This window comes from Mustela lutreola, chromosome 1, assembly GCF_030435805.1.
Source record: "Mustela lutreola isolate mMusLut2 chromosome 1, mMusLut2.pri, whole genome shotgun sequence".
Taxonomy (NCBI): Eukaryota; Metazoa; Chordata; class Mammalia; order Carnivora; family Mustelidae; genus Mustela; species Mustela lutreola.
Window position 1 is genome coordinate 103,525,882 of NC_081290.1, and position 16,854 is coordinate 103,542,735.

Genomic DNA, 16,854 nt, shown 5'->3' on the forward strand with positions numbered 1-16,854 from the left:
AGAGACTCTCAAGCAGACTCTGCACCGAGAGGGCACAGAACCCAATGCAGTGCTTGATCTCATGACTCTGAGATCATGACCTGAGCTAAAGCCAAGAGTCAGATACTTAACCAGCTGCACCACCGAGGCATCTCTGTAGTTGTAATAATTTTAAGCTTACTTACTTTTATTCTACTTTTCGGCTTTTTCTACAACTTGACATTCTTTTATCTACTCTCACCCTCTTCATTTGTTTCCTTATATGTTTCATAATTTTAGATTCTAAACTTATTTTTAGTGTTTTTGTTCTGTAGAAAATCTTGGTTGATGGCATGTGCTATTGCTACTTCTAGGCTCCCCAGAATGCCACAATTTGAGATCACTTTTTCTGTTAATTTTTCACCTCAGAGTCTAGTGAATTTCATACACAGTCTCAAATTCCAACTCTGAGTCCTCAAATTCATGTGAGAGGAGCCCAGTGGTTACAAATTCACAGGAGAAAATTCTTCACTAAGAGCTGTGGCTAAGACATTAATTAATTCATTCAATAAACGTTTAGTAAGTTCCTGTTACCATGCCAGCATTGTGTTAAGGACTAGGAATATAGCAGTGAATTAAACAGGCAAAGCCCCTGCTCTCATGAACGTTAGATTTTGGTGTAATGTATTCGTGTTGCTGGTGGGGAAATTTTCTAGTCTCCTGGCAGAAATCTATTTAAAAGTAAACATGTAATCTCTTATATTTATTATTTCTTTGTGTTTCGTGGTATAGAACTACAATATCTGGTCTACCACATAGCAGGAAATTTATTTCCCCTAACCACTAATATTCTAGCCAAAAGTCTCCTTTCTTTTCCCAAACATACCAAACTCATTTATGCCACAAGTGGAAGTTTATTTCCACTCCCTCACGTTGCTGGCTTCTTTTTGTCTTTTAGGCTGTGCTCAAATGCCATTTCTTCATTGAGACTTTCCTGGACCACCTTTAACACTCTTTATCTCAGTCACTAATTACCCTGTCTTATTTATAACTTTATTATTATTTAGAATTATTGTATTTCTTTATTTCCTTTCTTGTTTATCAGACCTCTATCCCTAGATAGGGATACATTCTATCTCTAGAATGTAAGCTCCATGAGATCTGGGATCTTTTCTGCTTTGTTTATGACTGTTACTGTAGGGTAACACTGTTACCACCTTGATTCTGTCTTGTTGTAACTATTGGTAGAATGACCAAGTATAAGTTCATAGTTTGCCTTACTTACCAATAACTTGTTTAATAAAATGTGAATGTGAGTGTATGTGTGATAAAATTTGGTGTAGTGGTTCTTAGTATTCTGAGTGTTTTATCCAGATAATAAGTAAACTGAATCTTGACACTATAATATGTGCATCTGCCTCCAGAAAACCTTTAATGCATGTGTTCAGAGCACCCAAAGTAGAGATGAAGTAGACATACCCAATTTTATACAAGCTGTATTAACTGTTCTTGGCCTGGTTGCTAATAAATTTTGTTTGATAAAATGTGTGTGTGTTGTGAGATAGAATTTAGTGTAGGACCTGTTTTCATTATAAAACTCCTCACCTCTAGTTATTAGTAGCTATTGAAACTAGGAGATTGAGCTTAATAGTTTTAGATGATTTAATTGCCCTTAAGTCATATTTTTAAAGTTACTTAAAATATTAGAATAAACAGACAAAATGGGGTACACCCAACTCTACCAGTGAATATGTACAACCCTCATAATATTTAAAACATTTCCAGAAGTATATTTATTATATTAAATCCAAATCAATAACTTTTTTCTAAGTCAATAAATGTTTCTCTTAAATACAATTGCTAGGTTACTCAATCCCGTTTCACATTAAAATATAACTTTTGATTTTAGGAATTTCCTTCTATGGCATGATTTATTCCCCAGAGGAGTCACCAAGTTCTCTTTTCCTCCTTTTAACATAGAGGAAAGCACTGTTTTAACTGTAAACAGAATGGAGAAGAAAATGGTTGTCAGGCCAGTAACTTCTCTTCCTCTTCAGCTTGTGACTTGAACGTATGTTCTCCACATATTTGCCCACAGAAGATCAAACCAAGACATAGACTTAAACATGAACTTGAAAGAAAAGAAAATTAAATATTATCTGAAGTACCACCTGACTTGAGTCCTGGGCAAAAGCGGTGATGAATTTCAGGACAATTATGAAAGCTCAAGATAGAGTAGAAAAGAATAAAAGTTGGTGGCTCAGCTATCTTATTACATCAAATCTGTGATTAAAAAAAAAAAAGAACAAAACAACAAAACACAACTCCTATCAGTAAAACACAGCTTCGAAAACTCATACCAGCAGCCTAAACCTACCATATGTTTGGTTGCATCTGCTAAGCCTTAGTGTATTCCCTTGATTGCAGAAAGCTATGCATTGTATGGAAGTGTAGGTGCTAGTAGTAAGAGGTACATCTATGCTTTTTTATGGAAACAGCTGTTTGATGGGTTTGTATTTAAAAAAAAAACAAAAAACAAAAAACTATGCTAATAGAGCTTTCCCTGGTAACTTTTTAAAGATTTTGTTCTTTGTTCTTATAAATGATTTATCAGATTTTGTCAGAAACAAAGGGTCAATTCATTTTGTCCCTTTAGTCACCAAAATACCTTGCCATACTTGCCAGAGAAGTTCTGGAAGAGTGCGACTTGGGATCAATCAGACTTGGGACCTTTCCACAATTAGTGACTTGCCCTCTCAGAATGTTGAGCAGAAGGGACACTGGGGCGTCAGTGGAAGAAACAAACCTCCCCTTCTCTTCTTCAAATCCAAAGCACCATACTTCCTAGAAAGAGAAAAACCTCTTGAAAATACACAGATACATCACACAATCTTAAAATGCTGTAAACAAACTTGAGAAGGCATGAAAGGGGAGGGTTTAACTACAGGATGATTTTTTGCACCATGTTATCCTACCTTTTGTTTTATGTTTGATACATGTCTGTACTGTTTAAATTTGTTACAGGGAATATCTATTATATTTGTTATAAAAATAAAGATCCAAAGATATAAAAATAAAATCATAAGACAAATAAGAAACTGGGAGAAAACTAATCACACATGTGAAAAAGAAATGATCTGTAGTAACATCAATCATGTAAAGAATTCAAGCAAATTGACAAGGACACCAACACCTCAATAATAAAATCTGGGCAAAGGTCATGAACAGATTTCACAGAAAAAGAAATATGGATATGCAAATGGTCATTCTTGTCCCTTTAATTTACCTTCCCCATGGATAGCAGAGTCGTTTTTCTAGAACAGGATCATATATGAAAACATTTTTAACTCCATTTTCCTTGAGATTAAGTGATTTCTACCTCTTTTAAGAGGAAGGAAATTATACTATCACAAGTTGAGAGAATGTTAATTAGAAAGCAGTGAGAATTAGACACCATTTTCAGAAGTCTGGAGTGACTCAAGCCAGATTTCAGGGGCTCAAAGAGAAAATTGTAAGAAAAAAACACAGGTTGCCAACCAAAGGTAATGAAGGGGTAAGAGCTAGGAGGAGGGATGGTTATTCACCAATCCATGTGTCTAATAGATACTGACTCTTGGTCTTGTTGAAATTTCTTGCCTTTTATTTAGATTGTTTTTATGCTTTTTTGGAGCACTCATCAATGTAATCTACACTTACGGAAAATTTTAAAAATACAGTTAAGAGTGAGGAATTAGAAAAAAAAAAAAAATATCCACCGCTCAGGGTTCCACCACCCAGAAACAGTGCTACATAGAGAATTTTCTTTCAGCACCCCAGAATACATTAATTTTTTTATATGTATGAAATACCATATTTCTCTAGAGATTTGAAATAATATAAGGCCTCTTTTCATTTTGTGCTATTTCTGTCCTTTTCCCATTCAAACTGGTGGTATCTGTGCAAGGCAATTCTCTTAAATTTTTGTTTTGTTTTGTTTTCCATGAATCTTATGGGGATCTGCCTCATTAGACAAAATCCACACACAAAAATCAGTTTGAGATAAGCCCTTTCCTATCTTAGGCTTCTGCTAAGACTGCTTAGGAAAAATAATATATGCTTCTTAAAAGCCTCTTGCTTGACAGAAATTCTCCCCTTGGAGATTTTTGAGGTTCTACCAAAGGACCATACAGCCACACCCTCACTTTATCTCATGGTATATCATTACATATCTTTATCATTATATATATTCACTGATATGTATATAGAAAACATGTATCATACACATATTTTTACATATGTGTATATGTATTTTACATGTATGTGTATATAATTAATGCTTTATGTAGCATACCCAGTTTTATATTTTATAAACAATATTCTGAATTACTGCTTTTACACTATATGTTGTTATTCCTCTAATCATTCCCCAGATGTATAACTTGGGGTAGTTGTTCAAGCTTTGTACTTATAAAAAACTGCAGAACTGCTTGGGCATAGTTATTTTTTAAATTTCAGACTTTTTTCTTGGATAGTTCCTTCAATGTAGAATTGAAGGATAGCAATACTTTCATTGCTTGTTAAATAGTGCAATGCTACTTCCCAAGGAGGTTGAATTAGGTCTTTCTTTTTTTTTTTTTTTTAAGATTATTTATTTATTTATTTGACAGAGAGAGAGAGAGAGAGATCACAAGATCACAAGTAGACAGAGAGGCAGGCAGAGAGAGAGAGGAGGAAGTAGGCTCCCTACTGAGCAGAGAGCCTGATGTGGGGCTCGATTCCAGGACCCTGGGATCATGACCTGAACCGAATACAGAGGCTTTAACCCACTGAGCCACCCAGGTGTCCCAGGTTGAATTATGTCTTATGCTTGTTTTCTTTCTTACTTCAGGCTTATTATTTATTCTATCTCTTTTTTCCCCCTAAATTTCCTACTTTCATCATGTCTCTGGTTGTTTCTTTTTCTGGTTCTTTTTTTCCTTCTATTGTGATAAGAACAGTTTCTTTGGTTCTTAATGCTCTCTCTGTTGCTCTTTCCAACTAGAAGGTCAGTTACCACTGTTTTAATTCCAATTTCTGCACAAGGAAACCAATAGCATGCCTTGGTCTCTTCCACTTCCTACTGTGGAGGAAACAGAGTATCCACTTTGGGGAGTTTTTTGGTTCATTTTTTTGGAAACAAACTAAACAAACTTAAGTTTATTGGCATTGTCAGTCTAGGATTAACTGGTTTTGTTTTGTTATTTATGAAGTGAGAGTATTTTCAATTTGCCAAAATAGATGCCCACATATCTTTACCTTGAAAAGCTTTTGTCAGAATATGTTATTCCTTTTTTACTGTCCCCATTTTTACACTGCAGCCGAAAGCTTTCTCAATATTTATTTTGACATCAATTTTCAGCACATTTCTGACGGCTTTTGCAGAGATCTGGGTTTTAAGTGTAGCTGAGCCCAGCCTGTTACCAATCTGTCCACTGTAATGTCATGAGAGCACTAATGTGCTGGCCCGAATCACAAAGATATATTGAATGGTGGGTTCAGGCATCCATGTAGCCAACCTGTTGGAAGGCCAGGGACTGGGGAGAAAAAAAAAAAAATAAAAATAAAAATAAAAAAATAAAAAAACTTTCTTTTGTTGAGGTTATGAAAATCGTAAGTTATAAATGCCTCAGTAAAATTTGATAAAATGGCTTGTCTATATATAAGCCTTAATATGTTAAAAATTTCCTAATGTAAAAGCATACCAGATTTAGGCATTGACCATCATCAATGGTTACCTACCATTGCCCCCCACATCCCCCATCAAAGTTAACAAATCTGGTTCAACTGATAGGAAGTAACAACAAAGAAACATTAAATTATATCAGCAATCAGGAAAATAAAGACAAGTTATTTAACAAAAATTTTTTTAAAACTTGAGTTGCTTGGGGATCCTAAGGATTTAAAAAGACTTAGAAGGTATAGTAAATGCTGCAATATTATAACCTTATTGGATTCTGACTCAAAAGAATTGTTTCAAAATTATATGTATGTGAAGTAATTGAAACTTGAACACTGATTGGATATTTGAGGACTTAAATAATTATTGTTAGTTTTGCTGTGATAATAGTATTGAGCTAAAAAAATTAACTTTTAGAGATACACACTAACATATTTATGTGTAAAGTATATGATGTTAGGCGTTTGTTTTAAAATAACATAGGAGGAGGGAATGAGTTGGGATATAGATTAAACAAGACTGACCAATAATTATTACTGAAATTCAGTGATGGGAATTTGGGAAATTGCTTGAAGAATTATGTGAATAAGATTGAAAAGGGTCTCACCATTGGAACTCAGACAGAATTTACATTTTTCTTGAGAAAAAAGTAACATCACTGAAGCTTGATGGAGAGAAGGAAATCAGGAATTATTGTGCCTGGCTCAACTCTGTTTCAAGAGTGAGGGTAAGATGTATTTTTAGGTCCATGATAATTACTATGAGATATATTTCATGGAGAAGACTAGACTCTAGAGTGACATATAAAAAAACAGCAAAATAAATAAGCAAAGTATTTTGTAACTCTAATTAAAAATTGATTATAAAAATGGTAACTATTCTGTGTTTAATTGTGAAATGACAACGGCACAATAATAAAAAGATAGGAGGAGTGTTGAGTGGGTAATTGAAGCATATTAAAGTCACCTTTCTCTGAAGGAGAATAGAAATATTTAAAAAGTTTAGAATTTATCAGAAAAATGTATATTTGAGTTTGTTAGTTAAAAATGCAAGGTAGCAGGGAGAGTCTGGGGAAGGCTGGTGTAGTAGGAAGACCCTGAGCTCTCTCTGGCCCACATTTACAGCTACATATCATCCATTTAAGTCAACAAACCAGAGAGCCATCTGGATGGGAGGAAGAACTCCACAATTAAATGCAGAGAAGAAACTGCATCTGAAAGGTTAGGAAGGTCAGAAATGTGGTGTAGTGGCTGCCTGAAGGAGGGAGGGAGCTGTACTCTCCAAGAGGGCAAAGAAATGGACCCTTGCACCAGAGACCTTACATAACAAAGACTAATCCCCAGAAGGGCTGAATTCAATGAGTTTTTAAGGCCAGTGGGACTTGGAGCTTGGAGCTTTAAAAGCCAGCTGACTCAGCACTGGGTGCGTTGGGAAGGTAAGAAGGCATTGATGGCTGGGTCACCACTCTTAACGGAGACCACAGTCTGTGTGGCAAAGCAACATCAATGTTGGGGGCAAACGTGAGACAGATCTGTTCATACTGACTTTGAAGCCTGTTGGCTTCAGCCTTCTCTGAAAATGAGGGAGCTGGTGGGCACGACTTCTCTTCCCTGCCCCCTAGCATAAATAGAGAGCCACCTGAGGGAAGCAACACTGCACAGACACTTGCTATCCAACGAACTAGTAGCATGTCATACTCACAAGTTCTTCTGAAGACTGGCCCACTCCAAGCCAGCTAGCCTTGGTCCTGGACTCAGGGCAATGTTTGTTAGCATGCATGCCCCTCTGAGCTACCTCTGAACAGCTGCTGGTTGGTACCACACTCAACTGCCTCACCATGCCCAGTCCCGTGCCCCAGCTGCCCTAGCACGCAACCCCCAGCATAGGGGAAAACCCAGCATAGGCTAGGGGTCCAGTGCAAATTTTACTAACACAGCTGCCATATTCCCAAGTTTTCCAGTGGTCATGCCCCCTCAGAGCTGGCCTGCCTGGGTTCCACTAATACACAGAGACCATGCACAGCCTAGACAACTGCTCTGAGAGGAAAAGTAACTCAGATGTAACATCAGACTGTAAGCAACACACATAGAATAGATACTCTCAAGTGTCAGGTTCTGACAGGGTCCAGGTCTCTCCAGGATCTCTTCTTCATAATGTAACTACTTTCAAGAGCAGAAGACATAGCTGACGCTTTTAAAACATAGAAACAGACACCAAAAGACAGACAAATGAAGAGACAAGGAATTCATCCCTAACATAAGAATAGATCAAGGTCACAGCCACAGATCTAAATGAAACAGATATAAGTAACATGATTTTTTAAATTTATTTATTTATTTATTTATGTCCGTCACCATGCAGTACATCATTAGTTTTTGATGCCATGTTCCATCATTCATTGTTTGCATATAACACCCAGTCCTCCATGCAATACATGCCCTCCTTAATACCCATCACAGGCTCACCTATTTCCCCACCCTTGCCCTTCTAAAACCTTCAGTTTGTTTCTTGGGGTCCATAGTCTCTCATGGTTCATTTCCCCCTCTGATTTCCACCCTCTTCATTTTTCCCTTCCTTCTCCTAATGTCCTCCATGCTATTCCTTATGTTGTACAAGTAAGTGAAACCATACAACTTATGTTTGACTTATTTCACTTAGCATAATCTTCTCCAGTCTGATCCATGTCGATGCAAAAGCTGTGTATTCACCCTTTTTGATGGCTGAGTAATATTCCATTGTATATATGGGCCGTGTCTTCTTTAACCATCTGTCTGTTGAAGGGCATCTTGGCTCTTTCCAGTTTGGCTATTATGGATATTGCTGCTATGAACATTGGAGTGCATTTGGCTCTTCATTTCACTACATCTGTATCTTTGCGCTACCCAGTAGCGCAATTGCTGAGTCATAGTCATTTTTAATTTTTTGAGGAACTGCACAGTTTTCCAAAGTGGCTGAATCAACTTGCATTCCCACCAACAGTGTAAAAGGGTTCCCTGTTCTCCACAACTTCTCCAACATTTGTTGTTTCTTGCCTTGTCAATTTTGCCATTCTAACTGCTAAAGTGGTATCTCAATGTGGTTTTGATTTTAAATTTTCCTGATGGATAATGATGATGAAAACTTTTTCATGTCTGTTAGCCATTTGTATGTCTCTTTTGGAGAAGTGTCTGCTGATGTCTTCTCAAAGAACCCACAAAAAAAAGAGACATAAAATATAATAACATATACCTAAAACATAGGGAGGACAGAATGAATGGGTTCAAACTTAAAGAAACATCAACTTGGCATAGACTGCTATACGCAGAAGAGGTTACATACAAACCTAATGGTAACCATACATCAAAAACAACAAATAGGTATGTAAACAATGAGAAAGAAATGTAATCATACCACTAAAGAAAATCAGCAAAACATGAAAGAGGGAAAGATAAGAAAGAATCAGAGAATATCTTCATAAACAACTAGAAAACAAATAATAAAATGGAAATAAATGTATATTATCAATAATTATTTTGAATGTAAATGGACTAATCTCTTTAGTCAAAAGACATCTGGTGACCGGATGGATGAAAAAACAAGACCTATCTATCTGCTGCCTACAAGAGACTCATTTTAGGCCTAAAAATACCTATAGGGTTTTTTTTTTTCCATTTTATTTTATTTCTTTTCAGTGTTCCAGAATTCATTGTTTATGCACCACACCCAGTGCTCTAATACCTGCAATTTGAAAGTGAAGAAATGGGGAAACATCTGTCATGCAAATGGACGTTAAAAAAAAGCTGGAGTAGCAAAGCTGGAGTAAAACAAAATGGACTTTAAGATAAAGCCTGTAACAAGGGACCAAGAAGGACACTATATAATAATAAAGGGGACAATCCAACAAGAAGATAATAACAATCATAAATATTCAAATACACTAAACAATAATAACAAACATAATACAAACATAATAACAAACATAAAGGAACTAATTAATAATAATATAACAATAGCGGGGAACTTTAACACCCCACTTACATCAATGGACAGATCACCTAAACAAAAACTCAACAAGGACACAGTGACTTTGAGTGACACACTGGAATAGATGGATTTAACAAATATATTCAGAACATTCCATCCTAAAAGTGCAGAATATACATTCTTGTCAAGTGCACATGGAACACTCTCCAGAATAAAGCACATATTAGCCCATAAAAAAAGGTTCAGCAAATTTAAGAAAATAGAAGTCATACCATGTACCTTTTCTGCCCACAACACTACGCAACTAGAAGTCAACTATAAGAAAAAATCTGGAAGAACCACAAATACATGGAAGTTAAATAACATGCTGCAAACAATGAATGAGTCAGCCAGTGAGTAAAAGAAGGAATAAAAAAGGACATAGAAACAAGTGAAAATGAAAACACAATGGTCTAAAACCTTTACAACACAGCAAAAACAGTTCTAAGAGGGAAGTTTCTAACAATATAGGCCTACCTCAAAAACTAGAAAAATCTCAAAAACAACCTAATCTTACACCAAAGGGGCTAGAAAAAGAACAACAAACAAAAAATAAAATCAGCAAAAGGAAGAACATAGTAAAGATTAGAGTAGAAATAAATGTCTATAGACACGTTAAAAACCAACAGATCAGTCCCATGAACTCAAGGACTGGTTCTTTGAGAAAATCAAAAAATTGGTAAACCTGGGGTACCTGGGTGGCTCAGTGGGTTAAGCCTCTGCCTTCAGCTCAGGTCATGATCTCAGAATCCTGGGATCGAGCCCCACATGGGGCTCTCTGCTCAGCAGGGAGCCTGCTTCCTCCTCTCTCTGCCTGCTTCTCTGCCTACTTGTGATCTCTGTCAAATAAAAAATAAAATTTTGAAAAAAATTGATAAACCTAATTTTTTAATGAAACAAAGAATAAATACAATAAACAGAACAATAAAATAAGGTAATGGATAAAATTCCAACTATATCAGTACTTGAAGGGTATTGAAATGGAAATTTTCTTTTCTTTTTTTTTTAAAGATTTTATTTGTTTATTTGAGAGAGAGAGAGAATGTGAGAGAGAGAGAGAGAGAGCACAAGAAAGGGAGTGTCAGAGGGAGAAGCAGACTCCCTCTTGAGGAGAGAGCCTGATGCAGGACTCGATCCCAGGACTCCAGGATCATGGCCTAAGTTGAAGGCAGTCACTTAACCAACTGAGCCAACCAGGTGCCCAAAATGGAAATTTTCTTATTAAAGATAGAGATTATTACCTAGTTACTAGGGGAAAAGTTGCTATAAGCTCCCTGTAGGATGCATATTGGGGGAAAAAATCAACAGCAAAGGAATGGTTAGTTACAGAGGAAAAGAAAGTATATACATCAACAAAATTCTCATCAGAAGAAAGGTGTTGGACTTGTTTTGGCAAATTATAGTTTAACCTGTAAAACTTTCTGCTATAAAATATCTGAAATTTCTAGATAAAGTATTATAAACATCATTGATTATTTTTTTAGAGGGGGTGGGGTGAAGAGAGAGGGAGAGAGAGCATGTTAAGCAGGTTCCACACCCATCTTGGAGCCCAACTTGGGGGTTGATCTCACCACCCTGAGAACATGGCCTGAGCAGAAATCAAGAGTTGGATGCTTAACCAACTGAGCCATCCAGGAACCCCAAACATCATTTGAAATATATAGCTTGGTTTACAAGAAATACTCAGAAGCTTACAAAATAACAAATAAGGAATAAAAGAAGCTACATGGTAAAATATGTGGCTGTCCCTGGAAAAGTCATCATTCTCTGTCACCAATAACCAAAGAACTTGAGTTTCAGTCAGGGGGAGACCTTAAATTCAACAAAGAAGGAGAGATGGCATGATGATTTGAAACCCCCTCCTCCACTCCACCATCTTACATAGAGCTAGAAACTAGAAGAGCCACACCCATTAGCACAGGGAGACAACCTAAAAGCTGATCTGTGTTGGCCTGGACTCTGAAGTGGAGTTTTCAAAGTCTCCTTGGAGAAATTGAAAGCTCAGTTTACCCTCCAGCAAAGCTGGGGTTAATAATTACTGCCAAACTGAGAAATTAACATAAACTGTATCCAGGTGACAATATCTTCCAAAGGCCAAACAGGAGCAAATGTAAGATTATAAAAGACTTCTCTGGGAGTTCATGATGCTTCATACAGGACTGCCACAGAGGTTGCCCTAATTAAAATGAGGTCAGTCTTTACACTACTTTTCAGTTCAAGTCTCTCTAGTACTTGGAACCCAGTAATCCTTCAACTCTGTAAAGATCTCTGATCCATTGATTCTATCAGCTTTTCATGGTCCCTCACCCACTAGATACCCCAGTCACTCCTCTCCTTACCTGGCTTGTCCCATGGGCAGATATTAAAATTAGGTATATACTGTTGACTGCATCACCTCCTGCTGACTTTATGGTATTTGCTGGGCAGAACAGTGACCCTATTAAATCCACTTGCCTTTCTCGCACCTGCATACTGTAGCTGAACATGGCTGAGAATAACACTGAAACATTGACGGTTCTCACATTAAGTTCATGATCTAGAACTTCAAGGGGTCTTATTACTGCCAAGGAATCAAACTGCATGTCCTTAGCCATTCTGCATTCTTCCTATCTCCTACACCAATGTTCTGTACATTCTCTTTTCTAAAACCCTCAGCACCTTCTCTCCCATCCTCTCCGATGATGACCTTTCTTCCTACTCCTCTGAAAGAATTGAGGCAGTCAGAGAAACACTTCCACAAACTTCCATCATCCTAACTATTCACACTTGTCCAATTAGCAGCCTTCTTTCTTCTCTATGTAGATGACACTTCTGTGCCTTGATCCCAGACAAACCCTCCAAATTACACACTAGTCTCCATCTCCTGGTCATTTGAAGGCATCACTTCAGTAATTTTCCCTTTCCTTTCCTACACAAAACTTTTTCTCTGTTCAGGGCCACTTTAAGTAACAAATATGATGCTGTCACTTCCATCTTAGAACACACACACACATACAAATACAAAAAGATCTCTTGACCCCACTTACTCCTCCAGAACCTGACCCATTTTTCTGAACTTCTGCAATTAGATTCCCAGAAAAAAATTGTCTATACCCCCTGTCTCCAGTTCTCCTCTTACTATCAGGCTTTTGCTCCATCCTCTCCAGCCTAACTATTTATGGTTACTTGTGTTTTCCCTATAACTAAATCCAAGAGTTGATTTTCAGTTCACATCTTGCATTACCTAAATACAACATTTGATGCAAGTTCCCACCTCCTGGAAACATAATCCACTGAACTCCAGGATTCCACAATCTTCTTGATTCCATTCTTATCTCTCTGGCTGCTTCTCTGTCTTCCTTGCCTCCCTCCTTTACAGGCAAGCACTCAACCCTGGAGTGCAACTGTGTTTGGACTTCTCTCCTCTCTTTGCACACACTCCCAGGGAGATCTCCTCTAGTCTGTGACTTACTGTCATCCATAGGCTATGACTCCCAATTTTAAATTCCTAGCTTTGGCCTCTCCTGTGAATTCCAGACTTATGTATCAATTTGTCCATTTGAAATCTCCATTTGGATGTCTAACAGACATCTCAAACTTAACATGTCCAATACTGAAGTCCTCATCCCCTACCAAAAAAGGATAGCCTATGTGGTTATCTAATGGAAATTCCAAATGCAGAGCTGCCAGGCCCTTTCAAAGGCATTATTGACTCTTCTGTCATACTGTACATCCAGTCTTTCAGGAATTTGATGGCTCTACCTTCAGTATAATTTTTTTTTTAATTTATTTGAGAGAACACAAGTAAGGGGAGGGGCAGAGGGAAAGGTACAAGCAGACTCCTCATTTTGCAGGGAGCCTGAACTCGAGGTTTGATCCCAGGACCCTGAGATCATGACCTGAGTCAAAGTCAGATGCTTAACAGACTGAGCCTCCCAGGTGCCCCTATAGATTTTATTTAATCAATTTTTATAATTTCTACTTTTCCACTTGGTTTAAGCCATCATCCTCTCACCTAGATAACTGCAGTAATTTCCTAAATGCCCTCCATGCTTCCACTGTTGGTCCTTTAATCTATTTTCAAATAACACTCAAAGTCAATGTCCCCTTCTTATGTCTTACAAAGCCCCCACACAATCTGCTTATTCATTATACCCTCTTCTTTCTCTGAGTCATAGAACTTTTCCCAAAATTTTCTTTTCTACAGTCACACTGATCTCCTTACTCTTCCTTGGAGATGCCAGTGATGCTTCCTCATGGGGGCTTGAAAAACTCTTCTGGAGAGCCCTGTGGCCCACTTTCTCACCTCTTTTAAGTCTCTACTCAAATACCTTTTTTTTTTTTTTTTTAAGTAGGCTCTTCACGCAACATGGGGCTTGAACTCTCAACCCCTAGATCAAGAGTCACTTACTTTACAGACAGAGGAAACCAGGTGCCCCCAAATTCCATTTGTTTCAGTAAAGCCAAATTTGGCAGCTTATTTATTTTGCAACCACTCCCATCATCACTGTAGAACTAACAAATCCATTTGCTCTGCTCTATATTTTTCTATGTGACATCATAAAAAATAATAATTTATTATGTTGATTGTGTCTCCTACTAGCAGAATGCAAACTCCATGGAGAGCAGATAAATTAATCTATTTTCCACACTGATATATTCTTAGCATGAAGCAAATTGTCTGGTGCTTATAAAAACTCAATAATTATTGATGGAATAAATAAATCTAAAATTAGATATATTTGGGGGGTTTAAGTTATAGAATAATTGAATAAAAACTACAAAAGCAGATATATATATATATATATATATATATATATATAATTTTTTAAATTTTTTATAAACATATAATGTATTATTAGCCCCAGGGGTACAGGTCTCTGAATCGCCAGGTTTACACACTTCACAGCACCCACCATAGCACATACCCTCCCCAATGTCCATAATCCCACCACCCTCTCCCGAACCCCCTCCCCCTGGCAACCCTCAGTTTGTTTTGTGAGATTGAGTCTCTCATGGTTTGTCCCCCTCCCAATCCCATCTTGTTTCATTTATTCTCTTCCTACCCCCCAAACACCCCACATTGCATCTCCACATCTTCTTGATCCATTCATCTGTTGATGGACATCTAGGTTCTTTCCATAGTTTGGCTATTGTGGACATTGCTTCTATAAACATTTGGGTGCACGTGCCCCTTTGGATCACTACATTTGTATCTTTAGGGTAAATACCCAGTCGTGCAATTGCTGGGTCGTAAGGTAGCTCTATTTCAACTGTTTGAGGAACCTCAATGCTGTTTTCCAGAGTGGTTGCACCAGCTTGCATTCCCACCAACAGTTAGGAGGGGTCCCCTTTCTCTGCATCCTCGCCAGCATCTATCATTTCCTGACTTGTTAATTTTAGCCATTCTGACTGGTGTAAGGTGGTATCTCGTTGTGGTTTTGATGTGTATTTCCCTGATGCTGAGTGATGTGGAGCACTTTTTCATGTGTCTGTTGGCCATTTGGATGTCTTCTTCACAGAAATGTCTGTTCATGTCCTCTGCCCATTTTTTGATTGGTTATTTGTTCTTTCGGTGTTGAGTGTGATAAGTTCTTTATAGATTTTGGATACTAGCCCTTTATCTGATATGTCATTTGCAAATATCTTCTCCCATTCTGTCAGTTGTCTTTTGATTTTGTTAACTGTTTCCTTTTCTGTGCAAAAGTTTTGAATCTTGATGAAGTCCAAATAGTTCATTTTTGCCCTTGCTTCCCTTGCTTTGGTGATGTTCCTAGGAAGAAGTTGCTGTGGCTGAGGTCAAAGAAGTTGCTGTCTGTATTCTCCTTAAGGATTTTGATGGATTCCTTTCTTACATTGAGGTCCTTCATCCATTTGGAGTCTATTTTCATGTGTGATATGAGGAAATGGTCCAATTTCATTTTTCTGCATGTGGCTATCCAATTTTCCCAACAACATTTGAATAGACTCTCTTTTTTCCATGGACATTCTTTCCTGCTTTGTTGAATATTAGTTGACCATAGAGTTGAGAGTCCATTTCTGGGCTCTTTATTCTGTTCCGTTGATCTATGTGTCTGTTTTTGTGCCAGTACCGTACTGTCTTGATGATGACAGCTTTGTAATAGAGCTTGACATCTGGAATCGTGATGCCACCAACTTTGGCTTTCTTTCTCAATATTCCTGTGACTATACGAGGTCTTTTCTGGTTCCATATAAATTTTAGGATTATTTGTTCCATTTCTTTGAAAAAAGTGGATGGGATTTTGATAGGGATTGCATTAAATGTGTAGATTGCTTTAAGTAGCATAGAAATTTCCACAATATTTGTTCTTCCAATCCATAAGCATGGAACATTTTTCCATTTCCTTGTGTCTTCCTCAATTTCTTTCATAAGTACTTTATAGTTTTTTGAGTATAGATTCTTTGCCTCTTTAGTTAGGCTTATTCCTAGGTGTCTTATGGTTTTGGGTGCAATTGTAAATGGGATCAACTCCTTAATTTCTCTTTCTTCTGTCTTGTTGTTGTTGTAAAGAAATGCAACTGATTTTTGTGCATTGATTTTATATACTGACACCTTACTGAATTCCTGTATAAGTTCTAGCAGATTTGGAGTGGAGTCTTTTGGGTTTTCCATATATAGTATCATATCATCTGCAATGAGTGAGAGTTTGACTTCTTCTTTGCCGATTTGGATGCCTTTAATTTCCTTTTGTTGTCCAATTGCTGAGGCTAGGACTTCTAGTACTATGTTGAATAGCAGTGGTGATGATGGACATCCTTGCTGTGTTCCTAAACTTAGCAGAAAACCTCTCTGTTTTTCTCCATTGAGAATGATATTTGTGGTGGGTTTTTCATAGATGGCTTTGATGACATTGAGGTATGTGCCCTCTATCCATACACTCTGAAGAGTTTTGTTCAGGAAGGGAAGCTATACTTTGTCAAATGCTTTTTCAGCATCTATTAAGACTATCATATGGTTCTTGTTCTTTCTTTTATTAATATATTGTATCACATTGCTTGATTTTGGATGTTGAACCAAACTTGCAGCCCTGGAATAAATCCTACTTGGTCGTGGTGAATAATCCTTTTAATGTACTGTTGGATTCTATTGGCTAGTATTTTGGTGAGAATTTTTGCATCTGTGTTCATCAAGGATATTGGTCTGTAATTCTCTTTTTTGATGGGATCCTTGTCTGGTTTGGGGATCAAGGTGATGATGG